The sequence below is a fragment of the Pinus tabuliformis genome, chromosome 1_1 (assembly GCF_031772625.1).
Source record: "Pinus tabuliformis cultivar Carrire ecotype Pingquan chromosome 1_1, CPIR1, whole genome shotgun sequence".
NCBI classification, from domain to species: domain Eukaryota; kingdom Viridiplantae; phylum Streptophyta; class Pinopsida; order Pinales; family Pinaceae; genus Pinus; species Pinus tabuliformis.
This window is the reverse complement of record NC_142297.1, coordinates 163299394-163320803: the sequence shown is the minus strand read 5'-3', so window position 1 is coordinate 163320803 and position 21410 is coordinate 163299394. Positions and strand designations below refer to the sequence as shown.

The window sequence follows — 21410 nt, the reverse complement described above, 5'->3', positions numbered from 1 at the left end:
AGCCAGATTTGCAGAAGATGCTCTGCAACAAGATTTTCATGATATATCAGGCATATGGTGTCATGGATGGGTTCGCAATGGAATATATGAAAAATATTTCTGCATCCATCGAACCAGGAACTTGGAATGGTCATGGCCTACACATAATGCTGCTCTTTGGCCAAAAGGAGATCCTAAAATTATTTTTCCTGACACAGTTTATGATTTTGCAGGATACAAGCAGTTATGGTGGGACTTCCTTAATGTCGATGATAAGGAAAGATAAAATTTAGTACAATGGAAATCTTCCAGAGAAACCAATAATGTGAATGGCTCCAGAAATGGTTGATGGACTATGGCGTCAACAGAACTGCTATGGACCCAGTTTATCATAAGTCATACTGTCGTAACCATTGTGATACATGTTTTGAACATAATATTCTAGATTGTTTTCACACTATCTACAAAACTGTTAAAGAAATGACAGACGAAGAATGGTGACTTTTCCATGATGACAATAAAAGTCTAAGAGAATACATGTGTTGTCATTATGAATGGCTTGTACTAACCAAAATAAAGCATCAGATAATTCTGGGAAAACAGATGATCGTTTCGAGGATTTTTACTAAAGCCTGGGATGAATTATTGTACAAAAAGAAGAGATTCCCTGAAAGCACTATCTTCTGACGGTTCTCATGGGCTTGTCTGTAAAAAGCATCCATTATTGTAATAATGTTGTCCAGTCACAAGGACTTAATTGTGACCCGTTTTCTCGTGAGCTTTGTTGTTCAAAAGCATCCACCTTGTAAACAGTAGATTCATAATGGAGATAGCATATCTTCCCATAGGATTTAATTTTTCGGACTGGAATCTTCGTGCGGATGTCACCTCGGTGTTACTCGAAAGCAATGATTCTATCCAGCTGTCTGATGCCCTACAGGGATGTTTGTCCCCCCTCATTTTCTATATAAGGAGGGTAAGGCTTATTCATGAGGCATTCACATTTGGAAAGTCTTAGAGTCTTAGAGAGTCTTAGAGAACTGAGAAGTCTGAGTATCAGTGTGCTCGGCAGTGGTAAGAACCTAAAGTGGCTAGATCTATTAGCAGTGAGTCGAGTTCCTATATGAGTCAAGTCTGTATATTATGAGGCAGAGGTTATCTGTTGCTAGGTAGCCTTTGGTATTGCAAAATGGCTAGATCTATTAGCAGTGAGTCGAGTTCCTATATGAGTCAAGTCTGTATATTATGAGGCAGAGGCTATCTGTTGCTAGGTAGCCTTTGGTATTGCTTATTCCTTTGTGAACGGCATAAAGTTTGATAAATACAACGATAGTCCATCTCTAATAAAGAATTCTCTCTGTCATGATCTGTAATCTCTCAGTCATATGTAATTTGAATCCACTCTGAGAAATAATATGAGTATACATTTCCGCATCTGAATACCTGTGCGCATTTTTCATTGTCTGTTATGGTAGTAGTTGTCTTGCAATCTTCATTCGAAGTTCACTGGAAGTTCATTAGGAGTTCACCAGATCGAAGGGACCCCAGACCATTGTTAGGCAAGGTAGTCGTGAGTTGAGGTTGCAGAGCATTAAATATCTCAGTAGGTTCACACTAAGTTCACCACAGGTTCATCAACTAAACTACATATGGTCTTATCGTTTTCTTATATGTTAAGCGTTTTTCTATGACTAGTGATTTATCATTGAGTTTTGGCCAAAGCTAGGTTGGCCAAAAATATGATCTCTAATGTAGTCTATCCTATTTGGCAATGATTGAGATAGTGAAGCACATCATTATAGATTGTCAATTTGCCATGAAGTGTTAAGGTTTCTAAAGGATCAATGCCCAAAGGTGCTTTTAGAGGTCTATGTTATTTGGTGATTAACTTAATAATGATTTCCCTAAACTTCCAGGGAGTTGGAATTTTTTTGAGGATCATAACTTTATCTATTTAGGAGGAGATAAGGTGTAAGGTAGCTTTCTTATGAGTTTAGATAATCGTCTTCCTTTTGTTCTATGTGGTGGGATTAAGCTCCCAACACTCTTGGCCAAAGGACCTCTCTTAATAAGAGAGGCCTCTATTAGAACCCAATTGATTACATTGACTTTCTTTAAATGCATATTATTTAGGGGAAGAGGATATGATATCACCTATATACACTTGTTTTTCCTTCTTTATGTAGTTGTTCATAAATACCTTTCTATAAATAAAATATGTATTTTCTTTTTCAATTATTGCAAGTAGAAATATGTATAACATGAATTACCATATTAAGAAGGATTTTTTTTTTCCAATTATAACCATAAATAGTCAATTCCAATAGTGGTAACCAAAAAATTACAACCTACACACATTTGTGAGGGATGAAATCTACTCCTTGGAGTGGCTCAATCAATGTAATGACTAAGAGGTCTATGAAAAGAATTGAATATATTGAAAGATGGATAAGATATTTACTAGTTCTTAATACCTTTTCAACTCCATCAAAATGAATTTTGTATTCTCTTTCACTCTTATTTTTTAAACTCTTTTTGTCTTAAAACAAAGAATTTAGATCAAGTAGATAAAAAAATTCATCTCTCTTGGATATTAACTTAAGCTTTAGCGGTTATTCCTTTTTCTATATAATCCAACTAACATGTAATATTCTTTAAATGAAAAAAAAAGTTTTGTAATTATTTTAAAATATTTTTATTTTGCCAATGTAATTAGTTGCATTAACCATTGAAATTTTGAAAGCATTTTACTCATTTATAATGAGGGTTTTAAAAGTTTAAAAGAGGTTTAATAAATTATTTTTCCTTTTAACAATCTATATAGATGCTTATTAAAATTGGTTATATTTGACTAGCAAAAATACATATGAAATGATAACATTGTATATATTCATAAATTAAAAAGATATTCCGATCTATAATTAACACAAAAACATTAAAAATAACAAATAAAAAAAATAAATAAGTAAAAGTAACATAATAATTATTAAAAAATTACAAATTTTATAATAACATAGAAAAACATATATTTATCTTAATATGTAAATGTTTTATGATCTAATCAATCTAGGTTGTTGAATAAAACTATGAAACAAACTTTCTTTGTTTATCCTCTTTATGTTGACTAAACCTAAGATTATGGTAAGTCCATACTTTATTCTAAACATCATATAATGATGAATGATTTTGTTGATAATTTCTGGAGTGAATAGTGTGTATTCACTATAACTCCAAAATAAGATAATAGTATACTTCTCCTACAATAACTTGTATTGAAATGAGGTAATAGTATATTCTATCTGGCACTAACTTCTTTAGTTATGAAGACTACTTGAAGGTTAAGGGGTCATTTGATTTCCTAAAAAAACTATAAAACAAGCTCTATTTTTCTTACTCTTTTGACATTCACTAAACCTAAGATTATGGTAAGTATATATTTCATTCTAAACATATATACATTAAAGAATGGTTTTGTTAATAATGTTTTGGAGTGAATGGTGTATTAGCTACAACTCCATAATAAGATAATAGTCTGTTTTATTCTACAATGTTAGTATGCTTTGTCTAGCACTAACTTCTATTATGAAGAATAGTTTAGGGTAAAAGTATCATTTGATTACATAATAAAACTATAAAACATTCAATTATGAATAGTTTATGGTAAAAGCATCATTTGATTACCTAATAAAACTATACTTCTATTATGAAGAATAGTTTAGTGTAAAAGTATCCTTTGATTACCTAATAAAACTATAAAACATTCAATTATAAATAGTTTATAGTAAAAGCATCATTTGATTACCTAATAAAACTATAAAACAAGCTCCCTTTTTTTTCTTTCCATGTTGACTAAACCCAAGATTATGATTATTCTCTACTTTATTCTAAACATTTTTATAATGAAAAAATATTTTGTTGATATTTTTTGGAGTGAATTGTGTGTATTTTCCATAACTCCAAAATTAGATAATAATATGCTTCATCCTAAAACTGCTTGAATTGAAATGCTATAATAGTATGTTCTCTCGCGCACTAGCTTCAATTATGAAGAATAGCCTGAGGCAAAGGCATCATTTGATTACTAAATTGACCTTAACTTCACTTGAAGAATATGTTCACTCCCCTTTTCTCTTCTTTACGTTCCAAAAATTCAACCACAATTCTCTTCTTTACCTTCCAAAAATTCAACCACAACCTTTCTTATTGGATGATCCGAACAACTGTATTCTAGCAATAGATGGCGTGTGTCGGCAAAATTGGATATAATAATTGCTTCCAATAACAGAAAGTCCCAAAAAATGTAGTTATATAAATATTCCGTGGAGCCCCTCTCGCAAAGGAAGAAAAGAAGCTTCCTCGTCTCCCTTTGGCAAAACAACAAAGACAAAAAAAAACATCAAGCATCGACCTACCTTTACCCCGTATAAAATACGGACCTGGTTTACAAACTTCTAGGTACAGTCTCTACTCTTCTGTCGCATATGCTAGTAGTTACTGTGCTATATAAGGCCGTTACTGTGCTAAGCCTCTAGCGTTCACATCTGATTCAATCTGAACTATAAGCATATGTACAACCCCCAAATGTAATGACCATGAAAATTTACTAATTGTGGTACAGAGTTCAACTTAACTCCGTCATTTCCACTTCGTTCACGTGATAAACAGTACCTATTGCTTAAAATGGTAGACAACAATTTATTCCATCACATTTTACTCCATGAGACATAACGCTTCCGGTACGTATTATTATTATAATATATTAATCATTATATTATTATAATAATAATTTAATATTATTATTATAATATTATCATGAGTTATAATATAAATATATAAGAATATGGTTGTTATTATTTATATAATTATTAATAATGATAAATAGTTGGTGTTAAAAAAATACACATAAGAATTATTAATGTGGTTGATATAAGTTTATAGGTCTATATCAATCATATTGGAAAATGTGATTGTATTAATATATATAATTCATATATGCTTATGGGTTTATATCAACTACATTGGTAAATGTGGTTGTGCTAGTTTATGCAGATAGGAGTTACTCTTATTGCAATTGGACACTTTAATCATTTTCTTAATTAATATTTTGATTGGATGACCTAAATTGAAAAATGCCAGTATATTATAGTGATTGCCACTCCATCAATTGTTGAAATTCATACTATTAACTTCTACGCATATTTAATCACATCTTTAAACCATACTTAAATTAAATTTTTACAAAACATTATTAAAAATTAACTATACCTATGGTTGATAATCACTTATCATAATTACTAGAAATAAATTTAAAAAAACATACATTTAAACATGTCCAACCATGTGCATAAGTGTAATATTCACTCCATTAATTGCATGCGTCCCTGTGCATTCCTTTGTGAAACTTATGCGGAGATGGATGTTAAATGTAGTGGATGAACTAGTGAATGATAAATGGAAAAGTGCACGAAAACGTTATGTGCCTACTCCTTTGAAATGGCTGGCCGTTCAGAGTATTTTATTACCAGTATATTAGGACAAAAAACTGAACCGTCTAAAAAAATTGACAGATGTGAAGGGTTTATGTTTATGGGAAGCTATCAAATTTTGTCTTTGTGTTATTCTGTTGTTTCTTTCTCTGTGATGCAGTCTGCATTGCCTTATATGGTTAAGAATCATTTCTTCAGGCATTTAGGGCTATAGCTTCATCTTTTTACTCGCACACACTCCTTCAAACCTCTCACCTCTTCCAACACTCGTAGTCCTCCCACACTCATAATTTTTTGTTTGATATGCTTTAGGTAAGGCTTTAGCGTGAAAAATGACGCAATCTTGATGGGTATTTCTCAATGGGAAATACCAAAACCAGACATTCTAACTCCACAGAGCCAATGCTCTGTTTCCACTGTTCCAGGACCTTTGTGCACAGGGAAGCTTTTAAAACAAATCTACTCATAACAGAGTATTACACAGCCATAAAAATATTTCTATTGATTAAAATACAAAGCCTGATACAAACTTCATCCTCTTTCACTCAGAGGGATTTTCAAAGAAAACTTACATTCAGCAAAAACTCTGTTTTCACCTGAGAAATTACTGTGCTGGGTTTACTGCAGTGAAACCCCTTTTCACATTATTGCTGTAAAACAAAATTTACATTTGCAGTAAACTTTACATTACATTCACAATTTCAAAATACCTGAGCGCTCTTTTCTTTTGCATTTCAATGCAAATCCAATACATTAAAATCATCACTATTCTATGCACTGCTGTGCATCTTCCTTGTTCTTTCGCTGCCGCGAGCTTCACCACCAATCAACAAAAGGCATGCTGCTCCCTTGTTCTTCACGGATAGCACTGTTGTGCATTATCCTCTCTCACACTACACCCTTCTCATTACAATGAGCAACTGATTTTATGCACTGCTGTGCAACAAAGTTCATTTACACTGCTGTGTATATTTTCATACGCGCTGCTGCGTTCTTCACTTACCACTCTATATATATCTTCAATACACAAAAATATTACATATATATGACAACAACAAAAACATACTTCACGTTTTCACTTCCCATGCTTCCGTAAAAGAAATAATAAAAATTAAATGCTTTTACCAGCTTTTACTTGTGCCCATACTCCCGCTTAAATGAAATTAAAAACTTCACCAAAACTTACCAACCACAGTAAATTGCATTTACTGTTTTACTGACATTTACTGGCGGTAAAGGAACTTTTACTTCACGTCAAATTTATTAGCTGCTGGCCTGTACTTTAACCATTGACTTTATTTGCATCGCATCGCAACTTTTCTTATGTCAAAGACCCCGACTCTATGACATTGCCGATAGCGATATGCCGATGCGATATCGGCGATCGCTTATCGCAAACACAAAAGCTTCTTTATGACTCCTTCACTTTGACTTTGCCGATGCGATATCGGCGATCGCTTATCGCACAAAAACAAAGCCACTTTGTAAGTCCTCCGCTGCGATTTCGCCGATGCGGTATCGGCGATATTTCATATCGCTGTCGCTGCATGCCTCCGAAGCTCTGACCAGCCGATATGCCGACTTGCCGATGCGCTTGGTTTATTGTCCTCATCCTGCCGCAAGGTTCAACTGTCGCACGGTTGAAATTATACTTTGTTTGATATGCTTTAGGTAAGGCTTTAGCGTGAAAAATGACGCAATCTGTAAGCGTGGAGATAGATTTGAAGGTGGTTTCTGCTTAGAAACTATAGGGTGCCTTTTGGGAGATGGGAGATGGACACAATCTACAAAATTATGAAAGAAATCTGAAATTTGGAACTTGAGTTTTGGAAAAAATAATTCATATATGTCTACGCCTATATCAATTACATTGGTAAATATAATTGTGTTAATAATTACTATCTTATATAAAAAAGCTACTATCTTATAGGACACATAAGCCTCTGGCGTTCATCTCTATTCAATCTGTACAACCCCAAATGTACAACCCCAAATATAATGACCATGAAAATTTACCAATTATGGTACAGAGTTCAACTTAACTCCGTCATTTCCACTATGTTCACGTGATAAACAGTACGCATTGCTTGCCCCAAATGTACAACCCCAAATATAATGACCATGAAAATTTACTAATTATGGTACAGAGTTCAACTTAACTCCGTCATTTCCACTATGTTCCCGTGATAAACAGTACGCATTGCTTAAAATGCTAGACAACAATTCCATGACATTTTACACCATGGGACATAAGCCTCTGCTGTTCACATCTGATTCAATCTGAACTATAAGCATATGTACTAATTGTGGTACAGAGTTCAACTTAACTCCGTCATTTCCACTTCGTTCACGTGATAAACAGTACGTATTGCTTAAAATGCTAGACAACAATTTATTCCATGACATTTTACTCCCAAAGGGATGTTTTAACAAAGTGAGGATTAGGTTTGTACAGACTTGTACTTTGTAATGGTGGTTACTTTTTGAAGGCCTAAAATTGTAAACTGCATCACAAAGCAGGTTTCAATTTTTAATTTTTATTAGATGTTAATTGTTGGTTGTTTTGGGTGGGTTTCAAATTTGTTTGAAAAATAATGGATTTTTTGCAAAATGAGGGTTACAACTGTAAAGTTTTAAGTTTTTGGTATCTTATGAGTTTTTGATGGTACTGAATGTATTTCCACCATCAAGATTCAAGTACTCTTTCATTTATATTTGTGGAAAAGATCCCTATATTTTGTCTTCTAAGAGAAATATAAAAATATGGTCCTTTCAATTTTAAGAGGGTTTGGTTTGCAACACCTCTTTTAAAAATATATATTTATCTCAAAATTATTATTATTATTACTTATTTTTACATTTAAAAATATAATATTAGATTCACATAGTTATCATTTTAATTTTCAAACTGTATTAATATGATACTATATAATCTAAGTATCAATCCATTTTAACCATGAATCTAGCCAGAGCAGACATGAATCAAATATTTTGATGTTCAAAAATCTTTTAGAGTGAAAAACTTGAAAAATAATTTGCACTAGAAGAGATTAAATTACTTTATATATATATATATATATATCATTTTTTAACCACATATATTTATATACTTGGCATTGAAATATTTTATTAATGTATTGCATCACCCATATTAAAATGTTAATATAGGATATCTGAGCTCTTGATCCCATATATATGAGAAATTACTTAATAATAAATATTTAAATATTTAATTTATAATGTATAGTGAATTTTTAAATTTTTGCTAATAATTTTTAAATGTCCCATATTAATTTTATATGAAGAATTGAATGAATTGCATATATCCCTTTTAAAAATTATACATCTTCCTAATGCTCATCTCAAAAGTTAAAGCATAAGATTTTTGTTTTTTTGTTTTTTTGTTTTGTGTTTTTTTATTTTTTGTTTTTTATATTTCTAGATTTTGGATTTTCATATCAACAACTAACAAAGTGTGCAAACTTATAATGTTTATAATTAAAATTAATCAAACATATATATTCATTTTTGTTTTTATTATTACTAACATTATTTTAGGTTGAACAAAAAAAATATTACATATTTCCCTAATATTAAATTTACAATGTACCTTTTAGCTTAATAATATATAAAATCAAAAAAATAAATTAACAATATCATAAAAAAATCCTAAAAAATATTAATTAAATTTAAAACCAACTCATAAATACAGTAAAATTTACCAATAAATATGATAAACTAAAATTTCAATTTATATATAGTTTACTATATCTAAACATACAAAATATATCTTATAAATATAATAATTAATTTTTTATATAATATTATTATCTGATTCACCATGGTTATATTCATTTTACTCATTTCCAAAAATTTATAATCATTTTCTCATACGATTCAAAATCCATAAAACATAATTCATATCTTATAATTACACTTATTGAAGCATATCTTTTTATGTTCTGATTATGTATTTTACCATATTTATATGCAAGGATCACCGTGGTTATATTAATTTTACTCATTTACAAAGATTTATAATCATTTTCTCTGATAATTGAAAATCCATAAAATGTAAGTGATATTTTATATTTACACTTATTAACTCATGTCTTTTTAATGATTTGATTATGTAGTTTAAAAAATTTATATGCAAAGATCAATGCTCTCGTGATGTCAAGCAGGGTGAGAGCAACCACAGGTACATAAAGCATACTTATTAAGAAAAAAAATGAAATTTTATGTAAAATAATAAATATTTTAAAAAATATATTATAATAAAATGTGTATTAATTATTAAATTAAAATATATTATAAAATAAATATTTTAACTTTTATATATATATATATATTAAAAATAGTTTAGCTTATATTTATATATAGTTTTAAACAAAATATTATTTACATTTTAATCCTAAAATCAAATATAATGAATTTTATTTTTCAAATTTTTTTAAGAACTCTATATGATATAGTTTGAAAATGCTAAAAAACTTTAAAACCCCTACCAATTGGAATTGAAGGAAATCACTTTTGCGCTACTAAAGGAAGGAAGGTGTGATATTGTATATCACTTTAATTTTAATTAAGAATTTGACGCGTTCACAAGACACTACTAAAAGTGGTGTAGTTTCTAAAGAGGCATTTGTTTGGGATCTTAATGGTTCGGAAGGAAAATTTTACTTGGAATTATCTGGCTTTCACATAGGATATATTAAAGATAAATAGAATGGGAAAATCTATGGTTCTTCACAAATCTAGAGGGGGAAGTTACTGGTAATTTGATGGAGTCAAGTTTAAATGAACACCCTAACAATACCCCCCTTATAATTGGTTCTAGCAGATTAAGCTAGTCCCAATCATTCATCAACCATCTCATATGATTTCACGTTCCCCCCTCTAGCTAGGATACCAACATACCTACCACCCTCTTACCTATCCAAGTGCTCCATTCCACAATTTAAAGACTACATGTACCATTGCACTACATTTATGGCTGACCAAATTATGAAAATTGTAAAATCTTTTCTCCTAGGAAACATGTACTCATGAACAAAAAGTCTAACAACATCTTTAAGAAATACATCTACTGTTGACCAAAACCCTTAAGTTGTTCACACACCACTAGTATTATCACATCACTATAACTCTCATCACATGTTGGCTCCTTCACCATCCTCATTACCCTTGAATCTATCTCCATTTTCTTATCCTTACCACCTCCCACATGCCATATTTCACTACATTTGAGCACCTTTATATTGTGCCTCTAGTGGACAATCATTTCAACTTGATCCTCATTTGCACTAATTAGATCCACACAATATCTTATTAATACAACTCATGTCCATTTAGTAACCATAATACAACTCATATCCACTTAGTAACTATAGTTGTCTTTATCACAATAGTTAGAACCTTCATGCACACTCTCTTCATTGTAGCTTCTCCATGGTTTACAAAACTTGTTAGCCACACTATTCTATAGGATCTAAATCTATTCTTCCACTCTTTTGGTTATTCAAAATACTTTTCACTGATTGTGTCTCCACTCAATAATCACTTATTGGACTCACCTCTCCTTGCTCTGATACCACTTGTTAAGTTCACAAAACACCCAGAAAAATAATGATGTATAAAAACATTATTGCTTGAGATCATGGCTCTGAAAGATAAATTTACTGAGTATTTATAACTTTCTATATATATATATATATATATAAATTAAATTAAAGAAAAATCAATTTTAACAAACATTTGAAATTATTTCAGCATATCTTTCAAAGCCCTCCGTTAAAATGTCATTTTTTAAAAAATTGATAAAGTTGGAAGTCGCTTCCTTTTAAAACGGATCAAATCTAATTTCATATACGTTCTTATCAAGTCCATTGGAAAGTCGGAGTTTACTTTGATTGTTTTCTTATCAAGTCCACTGGAAATGAACCTATTAATTTTTTTGAGAGTAATTATTTGTTAAGGGACGTAAACACAGATTATTTTTCCGATGTAATTTTCCTCTAGTATTTCGAAAAGTGTGTTTTGTTTTGGGTGTTTGAATTTTAATTTTATTAATAAATAAATAAATAATAATAATTTTTTAAGTGTTTGAATTGTTTTTTATAATGGAAATGGATTTAGTACTATTCAGAATTTTTAGGTACGTAAAATCTAAATTTGATAGTTATAGGTAATTTTTTTTAGTATTTTGAAAAGTGTGTTTTGTTTTCACTTATTGATTTTCCAGTTTATTAATTAATAAATAAATCATAATAATTTTTAGAGTGTTTAAATAGTTTTTCATAATGGAAATGGATTCAACACTATGAAAAACTTTTAACACCTAAAATCTAAACTTAATAATAATAACTCACATTTCCAAAAATAATAAAAATATTTCCAACAAAATTATAGCCTCCACTCACTTAACTAGTAAAACTATAAAAAATAATGATTAATTAACTTACATTTCATCATCATAGAGTAACTTAACAATATGTCTTATGATCAATGGTTTAATATTTCAAAAGAAACTTCAATATTTGATGATTTTAAATTTTAAATCCATTAATTAATTGAATCAATTAATGTATTCAAGTTAAATAATAATAGTTAAGTTATCTAAATTCAATTTATTTATAAACTTTTGAAATTTTCAAAAAATATATACTAAATAATTTTTTATGAAATTATGTTATTTGGTTTATTTTAAATAGCGGTGAAACTTGATATTTTCCATTTAAATTTAATTTTCATAAAGTATATAAAATATAATAATAATGATGGTGTTGATTAATTTTCATTAAGACAAATATGCCATATGATGTGAGAGATTAATTGAATTTTTTTAATATTTTATTTCTATGATCGAAAAGAAGGGAGACAAGTGTTCCTAGATCAAAAAAAATTTGCTCACTTAACAAGTCAATAAGATTGGTAGTGTGGCAAATAATTTGAAAATCACAACATATGTGAGTAAGAGTTGGCACCTTGTTTCAATTTGAACTTCATGAGAATTAGTTCCTATCTTGGAATTGTTCATTTTTTTATTAGCACTCGCCAAGACAAAAACACAATTTTGATTAACAAGGTTGAGGTTGATGACTTCCTTATACCTTAGCTTCCTTTCCCCCTCTAACTCCTCCTTTACCCCCCATTGACCTAGCCAAGAATGTGACTCATTATGCCAACCTCTCTTGAGCCAGAGGTGGGGAGTTTTTGCCTAAAGTTAGAAACAATTTTGGGGAACCTCTCGGCTTCCATGTTCTATAGCTTCTTTTTATACATGAGATACCTAATCATAGCCATGATTTCAATAGGGGCAAGGATAGATTCAATCAAGAGGATGGGGTAGGGGGTATTTCCTTTAATCTTGATGTCTTATGTTATGAATTGTTTCTAGATCAACTCAATATTCCTCTACATTTTTTAGATATAAAACAAATCCAAACCTCACATCCATAAAAAATAACAAGGGTGTCGAGAGTCTCAAAGGAGTTTTTTTTCCTACATACCCAAAGATATATCAATTTTCAATTGTTTTCAAGGCCATAATAAGCTTTCTAACCTCCAATTATCCTTTTCTCAATGATATAATTCCATTTGAGCTGATGATGAATGTTGATTCCCATATATTCATATGAGGAAACATTCTACAATTAGTTATTATCATAAATGATATTATCATACTTGATCATTTTGGTTTTAATTATCATGAGTTTAGTATTTCTAGAATTAACAATCATACCCATCTTGGAGGGATTATATTTGATGATTCTAACGTGCTTGTCGAGATCATCATGGTGCTTGTCGAGATCATCATGGCTCCTAGCTAGAAGAATGATATCGTCATCATAAAGGAGAAGAGTAATGACCATACCAGTGAGCCTAGTGTCATCACATCCTACAACTTCCAAATCTCTCTTCTAGCTTATTAATGTAAATGCCAAGAAGGGTAGGCCATAGGGGACACCCTTGCTTAACTTCGATATTGCTTTTAATTTCTTCTCACTAACCATGGGTGGTCTTAAGATTGGAAATACAATTCTTGTATAGCCTAGTCACAACAACCCTCAGATTGAGAGGAATCATTATCTCTTCTAGCCTAGCTTATCACAAGAAACTATGTCGAAAGCTTTTCTAAAGTCTATAAAAAAACAAAAGATAATCCTAAAATTTATTTTCAAAATTATAAATATTATAAATATTAAAATTTCTAATTTAATATTATTAAATATTTTTATTTAATACAAATATATGTAAAATTATTTGATCTCATAACTGAAACCCATAAAATAATCTATATCTTATAAACACACTAATTAAAAATTTCTAAAATATTATCATCTCATTTATAAGATTATATTCATTTCAGTTATTTAAAAAAATTATTGTCATTCTTTCTAGAAATTGAAAATCAATTAAACATAAAATATATATCATGTAAAGGACGAAACATTTTTTAGTCAAGTAGTGTTTTTATGTTATTAATAATTATTTTGGAATACATAAATGGATTCAATATCTTGAAAAGACTTTGAGGGCATTCAAATTGTACAAAATTCACATATCAAAATTATCATTCCAACAAATTCTTGCATAATTGGGATAAATTTGATGGATAAATTTGATTAAAAAATACACGAAACAATCTTTAATTGTAGAATTTATATATTGTTATTATTTCATTTACAAAATTTATATAAAAATAACTACCCTCGTTATGTGAGTAAGAGTGACAACAACGATAAAGTTTCAACTTTATGAATAAGATCTAAATATTAAAAATCATACAAACATAAACTTAGAGACATAGTTACTAAGTAAATTTAAACTTTCTTTAAGATGAAATATTATTTAGGAAATTTATTAAATTAAAAAATATATTAATTATTACATTATAAATAAACATACTATTTTTTTTAAATATTATCTTTAATTAAAATTAATGGGTGACTTGTGAGTTCACGCATGTGGATGAGGCAGGTTTCCACTGCCCCATTTGGCTAACAAGCCAAGGGATGTGGCAACATAAACCCAACTAGAGTAAATGAAGGTTAGTGTGCCAATTATGAGTAATCTTACATTGCATATGAAGGGACTGTGACACGACACTTATGGTTTTCACGAGAAGATGAATTGTGTGGAGTTGGGATCTCCGTGTTCCTTGGTTGGAACCCCTAAGGGCCCTAATGGTTTGGATCTAAGCAAGTTGAGAAAAGACATACAGCCTTGGCATGAACGACATTCAACAGAATATGTGACACATGCTTCTTTAGGTTCTTTAAATAATGTGGGTGGTGTAGCTACCGAAATCAATGCGGTGAATTATGTCTCTCCCCGAAGTTGGTTATCCACCTCCCATTTTGTTCTAGTATTTTTCTTCTTCGTAGGTCATTTGTGGCATGCTCCAAGGGTATTAAGTATATTTTTTTGAGGTTTGACGCTTGGGAGCATGCAATGAAATTTGTAGCAGTAAAGCATTTTCAATGTGAGACATGGTTGTGGTCCATAGAGGAGGTAACTGACATTGCACAATCTAGGGTGGTAAGTAGCTATGATGGTGATTTTCAAATGTTGGAGCATCTAGACCAGCGAAGGATTTACTAGGAAGTGATTGTAGTTGGCATTTAGACTTCGTGGCTTCAACTTCCCACACGTAAAACTATATAATGCCTCTGCATTGGTTTCCTTCAAAATAATCGGTTAAGTTGCAAGATAATAGGATGGGAAATAGGAATGTCATAAAACTACAACTTTTTGCCTCTCATTACTGGAATTTGTGAGCCACCTCCACTTCTTTGAACTTGAGGTGGAGGTGGGTACTTCCGTGTACACATAATTTGACGTATCAACTTTAGTTTTCTTTATTTGATAGAAAATTTCATTACTTTTCCAATTATTGTAAGTATTATATGTTTCAAAGATTATAATTGTCACTATATGGCATTTATGGAGGTTTCTCTATAATTCTTTACTTTGGGACTATGAAAATTGTTGGTGGAAAGAGGGGTTAGGTGTTAGTTCTAATTGTGCATTACCTCTCAATCTTGTGTCACAATCTCCATATTGTTTCTTGGGTGATAGGTTGTGTTTAAGTGGTTTTTCCTACTGGTTATTTTCTCTGTGGTGGTTGGATGGTGGTTTGCTTTCTAGGGTTTGGGGGATTGCACCACTATCTTCAACGGTCTAGCATTATTCTATCAGCGACATCAAGTGCTCGATTTTTTGGTTTCTTTGTATACTTGTGAGTTATAGTGGGGCAGATGATGAACTAGATCCACTTGGGTTTTTCACTCCCCTATAGTTAATTATGGAAAAGTCCACCTAGGAAGGCCGCCACTCCTTTCCTAGCCTAGACTTGAGTCTCTTCATAGTAGTGATCAGCTTGAGAATTGCGACAAGAATGTCGGAACACCCAAGGCTACCAACTTTAATTATCAACTTGAGGTTTGTACAAACTTAAGAGCTTTTGTCACTATATGTGCAACATACAATGTGTCCCTCCTTCGTTGTCATGATGTAATGGAGTGAATGTAATGAAATCAAATCCTAAACTAATTTCATAAATGGAAATGTTACTTTGAAAAGAAATTAATCCTAGGAAAGAAAAACAATTTGTAATTGAAATCCTAAGAGCATGAATTCAAATAAATAGGCCTAGTCTACTTTTTAAAAATTGTTAAACACATATATGGGAGAAAAAAAAGATGAATGATAAGCATGAGAGAGTATCTATTATTAACAAATGATATACATTTATAGTACAGTGATATGGCCTTTGGTTTCGTATTACAAGGTCTCTTGGACTTCCTTAGACTATTAAGCTTCCACACCAACTCTTAGAGGATTAGGTGTCCAACATTCCCCCCCTTAATCCAAAGGGTTATATATGAGTCCAAGAATAGAGCTGTAATACAAAACGTGCAAAAATGCATGGCATCACTAGGCTGAATGTGTTCTCTGAAATGTTGGTATAAGGGAGGTGGTTTAAGGATGACCACCAACGTTGGAATGCTTAGTGCAGTTCCCAAAAATCTTCCAAGTCTGGCATGAATCTCAGGTCTTCTGCTAGAGGAAGTGCTCCTGATTTTTTGAAGAGGGAAACCTTCAACCATGAAAGGGAGGTCTCACCCCGCATAAAAGGAGAACCTCAACCTGAAAAGGGAGGTCTCAACCTGTGATGGTTTAAGGATTACCAACAACTCTCGAATGCTTAATGTAATTCTTGGAACTCTTCCAAAACTCACAAGAAGTTGAAGTCTTCTTCTAGAGGAAGTGTCCTCAATTCTTTGAAGAGGCATCAATAACTGAAGGCATTCTCAGGGGTATATTTGTCTCTGGCCACAACTCTGAATCTGGTATGGCAGGTTGTGGCTGAGGCTCGCTTGATGTGACTTTGAAGCTTGTAGATGACCATCATTTCCCCCGTGTGAGATACAAGGTGAGATGATGGAGAAAAATCAACTGCAAGACTGTTTAATACTTGAGAACAAGTTCAGACATATGACTGAAATATCTTATTGGCTGTTGATGCCCATTACCAAGAAGTGATCCATCCAAGAAGAATCCTTGTTCTTGTAGGAGGTTTGTTTCTGAAGCATCTGTTTGAAGAATGACTGGTTTTATGACAGTGCTTACATGGATTCAGATCAAAACAATGATATTTCATGCGGCCAACTCGGTCACAGTGTTGGCATTTCACAATTTGTTGTTGTTCCTGTGGAAGACCGGCATAATCTGAAACAGCTGAAGGTGAGCTGTCATGAAGGAATCCAACACTCTCAAACTGAATGGGCTTTGAGTAATCAGGAATATGAAAGGAAACCTCCTTATCATATCCAAGACTTGTTCTATGCTTGTTGTGGACAAGCTCTTCCCAAGGTCTAATGATGGGCTTGGGAAGTGCAAACTGAACTTCTGTATCTGCATGTACAACCGCTTCTTCATCGGGTACTAAATATGAATTAACTTCAACAATATTGACTTGCCGCTGATGGGTGGTTGTCTCAATGTTCTGAACAAAAATAGGTTAAGAACGATATCTATTTCGATGTAGCTCTTCTTGCTGTAGCTGTGGTTCAAGCTGCAAAAAATCAATTTTGTCTTGTAAATTTTGCAAGCAAGTTTGAATGTTAAAAAGAGTTTCCTTACTGACTTTTACCATCCCATCAACAGTGGAATAGATTAGACTATTTAATAACTGTAATGCATCATCAATTTGCTCCATTTCATGACAATGTTGCACGGATATCTCACACAATGCCAAATAGCTGTAACTTTAAAGAATATAAACAACCCCTAATGCTAATGAACATTGAACTCTGTCGTTCCCAAAAATCCTCCAGCATATTCACTTTCAAAGCAGAAATGATGGCTATCAAAACTTCAACAACTATTGCACCATATCATGGACTGGACTTGAATTCTCATATATATAAATGCTTCGACTAAGGTACAAACCAAGATTCTTAGAACTTGCCACTTTCTTCAAACAAAACAATTTGCTCTCAATTCTCATATAAATGGGACAATCATTGGAGATCTAGGCCTTCATGAAACTTCTGACTACTTTTGGAATAGTAGCTTTGAGATGGCATATAATGCAGCATGTGCTCTTATTGAAAAAAGGAACTTTGCAAAAGCTCAAGAGCTCCTACTTCTTGCACGTAGGATAGGGCAAGAGATGCTGATAGAAGAGGAATATGCTGAGGAGGAAATAGAGAATGAACTAGCTCCCATTTTTGTTCATCTTGCATATGTGCAACAGGCTTTAGGGAATGACAGGGATGCAATGATAACCTATAACAATATTCTAAAACAGAAGCTAGCTGATGCTCCATCAATTGCAATTGCAACAAATAATCTCATCGCACTGAATGGTGCCAAGGATGTGTTTGATGGATTAAAGAAGTTTGAAAAGTTAATTGACAAGAGTGGTGGAGTTCAAGAATTACAGCTTGCTCATAGCCTTGAGTATAAGCTTTCTGCTAGATAGAAGGAAGCAATTTATTGTAATCGTTCACTACTGTTACTAAATGAAAACAAGTTAGATTAGGCTAAGGAAATTGTATTGAACCTTCTCAAAATGTTCCCAGATAGCGTGACACTGACTTTACTTCAAGCATCGTTGTTAATCAAAGAGAACAAATGTAATCAAGTAGAAGAAATTTAAGGAAAAATTACTGAAAAGTATCCAATGAAATCAACACTGGCTCTTCTTTTACGTGCCCAAGTTACCACAGCTACAAGTCATTATCAGGTTGCTATCGAATCTTTGGAGTGCATAATTGAAATAAAATACGGACCTGGAACTGTTTCTTGACGACCTTTTGAAAGCGCATTCCAACCAGGCTAAGACAAGGCTTTGGCAGAGTGCTCAGGTGTAGAGTGCAGGGAGGCACAAGTGCGGGTGCATTTTTGCTATTTGAGGCAGTGGATAGAGAACCCAACACAAATCTAGCTGAGAGAGGTCAGCCAGACAGTGTGCAACATGAAATAGACATGCACACAATAATGACAGTTCTATCCGCAAGAATGTAGAACTGACATGCACAGAGAGGCCACAAGTAGTGGCTCAAATTTGAGCAGGGCAGAAATTCACCTGTAGCTCTGATACCATGTTAAACACATACATGAAAGAAACAAAAGATGAATGATAAGCATGAGAGAGTATCTATTATTAAAAAATGATATAAATTTACAGTACATTCATATTACCTTTGGTTTCGTATTCCAAGGTCTCTTGGACTTCCTTAGACTATTCAGCTTCCACACCAACCCTTAGAGGATTAGGTGTCCAACAAAATTGCATGTCATAATTGGTGTTTATTCTTTCTCAATCATGGATTTAGAGCCTAGGCGTCATCATTCAACCCTAAGGGACAAAAGCCAAGCTTTTTGAGCAAATCTCGGTAAATATGTATGTGCTAGAAGAGTGCTACAAGAAATTACAGGTGCTACTACATGATTTGCTATAGGAAGATAGAATTCACCGAATGACCAAGAAAATTAAATCCAAATTGGATAGGAATTTATTTATTTATTTAATAGGATGTCTTAGGTCTCCATTCCAAGTGGAATCACTGAAAAATACCCTTGTTAACACATGCTTAAAAATAGCAGAAAATTACTAGTCTCAAATCTAAAAATTTGAGAACTAGTGAGCTAGTTAATCTATCAAATTCCTAACCTAATCAAGTGAAAATGAAATGGGGTAATTTTTCTTATTAACTTGAATGTTTTTATGATATAATTCAAGTGCAATCAAATCAATTGAATATCATTAGTGTGTTCTAAAAAATAACATAAAATTATTACTATTTTCCACAAGGGACTTCTAGAAATTTAGATTTGGGAATAAACAAACTAATTGAAGAAGCTCAATGATTACTGTGACCTTCCAAATCTATTCCAAGGATGAAATAATTCTTGTGATCCTACAAAATAACTTACTTCAACCATTTAATCAAATCCTACAACAAGAAATCATCAATACTAAATGTAGAAATAGGAAAAACAAGAACAAGAGATGCATATAAATAAGAAGTGAAAAGAAGAAAATTAAATTATACAAAAGGGCTTTGAGGCTCTTGGAATGGCCAAGCCCAAGGAAACGTAGCATCCTATGAAGGATATCAAGCTTTAGAAGTTGAAAATGGTACCAAACTTTATTATTTCCATCAATGCAATTACATCCCTACAAGAAATGAAAGTGGAGCTGCAAAAAATACAAGTTTTCTCCACAAGAGGACTAAGAAAAACCAACCCCGAGAGGAAAATTCGAATTGGTACTTATACAAGATGATGAGGAAGCACTTGCCTTGAAAATAGGAAGATTTCCTCTCCAAAATCCCTCAAATAGTGGATCTAGCTCCCAACACTAGGAATCTACCTTAAATGACACGAAACAAATTCATCGAATGACCAAGAAAATTAAATCCAAATTGGATAGGAATTTATTTATTTATTTAATAGGATGTCTTAGGTCTCCATTCCAAGTGGAATCACTGAAAAATACCCTTGTTAACACATGCTTAAAAATAGCAAGAAATTACTAGTCTCAAATCTAAAAATTTGAGAACTAGTGAGCGAGTTAATCTATCAAATTCCTAACCTAATCAAGTGAAAATGAAATGGGGTAATTTTTCTTATTAACTTGAATGTTTTTATGATATAATTCAAGTGCAATCAAATCAATTGAATATCATTAGTGTGTTCTAAAAAATAACATAAAATTATTACTATTTTCCACAAGGGACTTCTAGAAATTTAGATTTGGGAATAAACAAACTAATCGAAGAAGCTCAATGATTACTGTGACCTTCCAAATCTATTCCAAGGATGAAATAATTCTTGTGATCCTACAAAATAACTTACTTCAACCATTTAATCAAATCCTACAACAAGAAATCATCAATACTAAATGTAGAAATAGGAAAAACAAGAACAAGAGATGCATATAAATAAGAAGTGAAAAGAAGAAAATTAAATTATACAAAAGGGCTTTGAGGCTCTTGGAATGGCCAAGCCCAAGGAAACGTAGCATCCTATGAAGGATATCAAGCTTTAGAAGTTGAAAATGGTACCAAACTTTATTATTTCCATCAATGCAATTACATCCCTACAAGAAATGAAAGTGGAGCTGCAAAAATACAAGTTTTCTCCACAAGAGGACTAAGAAAAACCAACCCCGAGAGGAAAATTCGAATTGGTACTTATACAAGATGATGAGGAAGCACTTGCCTTGAAAATAGGAAGATTTCCTCTCCAAAATCCCTCAAATGGTGGATCTAGCTCCCAACACTAGGAATCTGCCTTAAATGACACAAAACACATTCCTAGATTTTCTCAATCAATGGAGCTCCAGAATTTCTGCAATAATTTTAGAATATCTTTTTGATTTATTATATAATATTGATCTTTCAGTAGTAGGGAGCAAGTCCCTAA

At 32.0% G+C, this 21410-nt stretch overlaps 1 pseudogene; it reads left to right on the top strand.

Moving 5' to 3' along the window:
• Window positions 1-802: 802 nt before the first annotated feature.
• LOC149212092 (uncharacterized) lies at window positions 803-18636 on the top strand (annotated as a pseudogene).
• Window positions 18637-21410: the final 2774 nt, after the last annotated feature.